Below are 5,272 nucleotides of genomic sequence, written 5' to 3' on the forward strand. Positions count from 1 at the left end.
TTGAACAAGACCGTCCCCAGTACTGAGCCCTGGGGAACACCGCTCGTGACTGGCCGCCAACTGGATGTAACTCCATTCACCACAACTCTCTGGGCCCGGCCGTCCAGCCAGTTTTTTACCCAGCGCAGAGTACACCTGCCTAAGCCGTGAGCCGCCAGCTTCTCTAGGAGAATGCTGTGGGAGACGGTGTCAAAGGCCTTACTGAAGTCCAGGTAGACCACATCCACAGCCTTTCCCTCATCCACTAGGCGGGTCACCTGGTCATAGAAGGAGATCAGGTTGGTCAGCCTCTCATGAATCCGTGCTGGCTGGGCCTGATCCCCTGGTTGTCCCGCTCATGCCTTGTGAGCGCCCTCAAGATGAAGAATACAGAGGGTGGAAGCAAGGACGGGTAACCTGGGAGGAACACAGAAACAATGTCTGAGCATCCAGGGATGAAGTTAGGAAAGCTAAAGCCCAAATGCAACTAAATCTGGCTAGGGATGTCAAAGACAACAAGAAGGGCTTCTACAAGTACACAGGTGACAAATGGAAGACTAGGGAAAACGTGGGCCCATTGCTCAATGAGATGGGGGACCTGGTTACACAGACATGGAAAAGGATGAGGTAGTGAATGCCTTCTTTGCCTCAGTCTTTACTAGCAAGACCAGCTTTCAGGAATCCCAAGTCCCAGAGACCAGGGGAAAGGCTGAAGCAAGGAAGATGTACCGTTGGTGGAAGAGGATCAGGTCAGGGAATACTTAAGCAAACTGAACATGGATATAAGTCCATGAGCCCTGATGGGATGCACCCACAGTGCTGAGGGAGCTGGCAGATATCACTGTAAGGCCACTCAATAATCTTTGATCAATCATGGCAACTGGGAGAAGTATCCAAAAACTGGAGGAAAGCAAATGTCACTTTTATCTTCAAGAAGGGCAAGAAGGAGGACTCAGGGAATCACAGGCCAGTCAACTTCACCTCAATCCTTGGGAAGGTGATGGAGCAGCTAATCCTGGAAACCATTTCCAGGTACATTATGGATAAAAAATTCATCAGGAGCACTCAGCATGGCTTCACCAAGGGGAAGCCATGCTTGACCAACTTGATAAACTTCTATGATGAAATGACTGGCCTGGTAGATGAGGGGAGAGCAGCGGATATTGTCTACCTGGACTTCAGTAAGGCCTTTGACACTGTCTCCCATAAGATGCTGTTATGGGACAAGCTGTAGACAAGCTCTTGATGTATGGCCTGGATAAGCAGACAGTGAGGTGGGTTGAAAACCGGCTGAATAGCCAGGCCCAGAGCGTGGTGATCAGTGGCACAAAGTCTAGCTGGAGGCCAGTAACTAGTGATCTATCTCAGGGGTCAGTACTGGTCCAGTCCTGTTTAACAACTTCATTAATGATCTGGATGATGGGGCAGAGTGTACCCTCAGCAAGTTTGCAGATGACACCAAACAGGGAGGAGTGACTGATACACCAGAGGGTCATGCTGCCATCCAGAGGGACCTCAACAGGCTGGAGAAATAGGCACACTAAAGTTCAACAAGGAAAAATGCAAAGTCCTGCACCTGGGGAGGAACAACCCCATGCACCAATATATGCTGGGGGCCACCCAGCTGGAAAACAGCTTTGCAGAAAAGGACCTGGGGGTCCAGGTGGACACCAAGTTGAACATGAGCCAGCAATGTGCCCTTGCTGCAAAGAAGGCTAATGGTATCCTGGGCTGCATTAGACAAAGTATTGCCAGCAGGTCAAGGGAGGTGATCTTTCTCCTCTACTCAGCACTGGTGAGGCCACACCTGAAGTACTGTGTCCAGTTCTGGGCTACTCAGTAAGAGACATGGACATACTGGAGAGTGTCCAACAAAGGGCCGTGAAGATGATTAAGGGACTGGAGCATCTTACATATCAGGAAAGGCTGAGAGTACTGCGACTGTTTAGCCTAGAGAATAGAAGGCTCGGGGGAGGATCTCATTAATGCATATAAATACCAGAAGGGAGGGTGCAAAGAGGACAGAGCCAGGCTCTTCTCAGTGGTGCCCAGTGACAGGACAAGAGGCAATGGACACCCATGGAAACACAGGAGGTTCCCTCTGAACATCAGGAAACACTTTTTTCCTGTGAGGGTGACTGAGCACTGGAACAGGTTGTCCAGAGAAGCTATGGAGTCTCCATCCTTGGAGATACTCAACAGCTGTGTGGACATGATCCTGGGCAACTGGCTGTACATGGCCCTGCCTGAGCAGGGATTGTTGGACCAGATGACCTCCAAAGGTCCCTTCCAACCTCAACCATTCTGCAGTTCTGTGACTCTGTGTTTCAAAAGGAATGTGAGAATAGAACCAAACAATACAGTGTTTTTAAAATCCATCTCCTAGCATAAAGCTGGTAAACAACACAGGTGCAGATATTCCTAGTCTAATGTATCTTATGTGAAATTAAAACCAAGAGGTTTTAAATAATTGGGTGCTTTCAAGCATTGTTAAAAGTTATGTTCTAAGCATAAACTTAACAGGTCTTCAGTCACCTGAAGCTACCGGTGGTACACATGGCCAAGGTTTAAAGAGCTTTTCACTTTCTATGAAATACCCAGTATTTGCACATACATAGGATTTCATTTACCCAAAGTAGATTTTATCTTTCCCCTAAACAATTCACCCTCTGAAAATGAACACTCTGCTTTTCATACACCTATGCAGCATTCTAAAGCTTCAAGGTTTCTGTGGGTTTTTTTCCTAAGCACTGTTTTCATTTGCATTTTCAAAAGACGTCAGGGAAAACCAGATTTGAGCTGGGAAAAATGAAAGATAGAATGGTAGAATATAAAAACAGAAGAGACTAAACAGGTCATCTAGCTCCCTGATCATTCAATGTGTTACAGACAGCACCATAAACTTACTGCTTTTTTCAATATGTTTTAATGTATTTTATGATTAAGTTTCCTACAGTTTTCTTTAGAAATTACTTCAGAATGAATAAAAAAACCCTAAATGACTGGATATTTTCCCTCTTTTCTATTCTGTGCTTTCTACCTTAAATTTGCTTTGTTTTTCCTTGCAATTCTCCTTTTCTATAGATACAACATCTGATTCTAACTGTAAGCACAACTGAATATCTATATATTCACATTCTCTTATTGTCACTACTTAGATCAGCTGTTTATAATTTTTTTATATCAAGACTTTAAAGAAAACCTTTAATATTTAACTTAAAATCCTTGTGTATTCATGGAATTGCTGCCTTACCTGTTAAAAACTCACAGCTGAGATAAATAGGTATCTAGCTGATGGTAGATTTGTGTCTCCAGGACCAGAGGCGAAGAGCCAAATGATGTTTCCACCAGCAACAGTCATTTTAAAGGTCCCTTCCTTTTTAAATAACAGGTTCTACTAGATCTCCCCACCTCCTTTTCTAACTAACAACCTGGGCACTCTTGCCCTGTATTCATATACATCTATCTATGTGCATGCAGGCTCACACACATATAAAAACTTTTCTGGTCTTCCCAAAGAAGCCCCAAGGTCAAGTCTCCTATCTTTTACTGAGTTCCTTTGGTTTCCCAAATTTTTGCTTTTCCCAAATCTCATCTAGGTAAAGTTGGCCTTAATCTTCTTCAATTTAACCTCCAGCTAGCAAGGGCTCCCTTCACACTTTTCATTGATCATTGCACACTAGCCACAGCCCCCCAAAACCTCTGCACTTCAGATGCTACCACAACCTTCCGCTCAAACGTTGTTTCCACAGAGACACATATCAAATTATCCCCTTCCTGTCCTGCTACTTCTTCACTTGTCTTCCGATTGTCTTGCCCCAATCAGCAAACTCCCCTGGGAAATAAAAGTGCAGCTTTATTCAAGAGACTGGTACAGCTCCTGTAGTGAAGCTACTCAGCCCAAATTAGTTTGCCACTGCAGACAGGAAGGCAGGCAATGGGACGGAGGAAGCATCCCTACCTAGACAGGCATAGTTTTCTACACAAATTCTTTGACTCCTCTCCTCTCCCAAATTCCAAACCTCCATTTGCACAGATAGAGAGAAATGTATGCAATCCTTCTCATGTGGATGCTTAGAGGAGAGAATAAGCAGAAAGAGAGCAGAAAGAAGCAAATGTCCTGAAAGAAGAAGATGGAGGCTGAAGGAAAACTTCTCAGTTTTTCATACTTGCTCCCTTTCCAGAGCATATACTACACCTCCAGCATTCTTGATTATTAGGGAAGATTGGATTAATCACAAATCCTTGCTATACCGTTCTTGAAACTTACGTTCTACAAACTTGATAAACTGCTCATACTTTGTGTACTTCCTTCAGTTTATGAGCCAGGCAGCTTGAAACATTTTGATAGTAAATATTCAAAACAAGATTATATCAAGTGCTTCACTTAAAATCAAAACTCTTCAGCCAACTTTCCTTACATGTATTAAAATTTGTCTGGGATTATTCTTCTCTTTAAAGCACATCTTTTTGCCTATGTCCCCTTTGTCTTCAAAGTATTTAATTCTTTCTCCAACTCAGTATTTTTCTGTTTTTGTAATGATGATGACAGTGAGACCTCTTGCATTGTTAATGTAATTATTTTTCTTCCTTAAAAGAAGTTCTATTAAATTATTTTTTCTACAGAATTCCACAGCTTTCCTATTTTTTTTCATAGCATTTAATGTCATAAGAACAGTCATTGTGACATCATCTTGCATGCAGCACAGAATAGCAAAGCATCAAGGAAACCTTTTGTATAACAGCACCATCAAAGTGGCCTACTAGTTGGATTCAGCCGGCTCAGCCAGAACTTCTATTGAAAGTGTATTGGAAATAACACTTGCAGAAATGGGAAATAGCACTCCCCTACAAATATAAATAGTAAAAAGAAACAAAAAATATTTAACTAGCTGTAAATTAAAAAAATCTCCTGCTTTCTATCTTCAATAATGGACTTTTTAGTTGTTGTACTATACTGAGCAAACCTTAATAACACAAATACAGAAAATGTACATGTGAAATCAAACTCCCTCCTAGTGTAAAATCCATCTTCACTTTGGATTGATCTGCTGAAGCTATATATTCCTTAAAGAAGCTACTTGAACATCTTGCTTTGAGACCAAAGCAAAAATCACACCTTTCTTTCTTGAATCTTTACAACTTCAAAGTCTACTTAGAGGATGCACCTCATAAATTTGATTCCACACTCCTTTTATTACACTCTCCAGAAATGGATATAGAGTAAAGGATTTCTTCTTACGCTGTGAAGGAAAGACCTTTGCAAATCTTCCCAGTCTCCTGAGGCAAAGCT

The sequence above is a fragment of the Aptenodytes forsteri genome, unplaced genomic scaffold, assembly GCF_000699145.1.
Source record: "Aptenodytes forsteri isolate BGI_AS27 unplaced genomic scaffold, ASM69914v1 Scaffold41, whole genome shotgun sequence".
NCBI lineage: Eukaryota > Metazoa > Chordata > Aves > Sphenisciformes > Spheniscidae > Aptenodytes > Aptenodytes forsteri.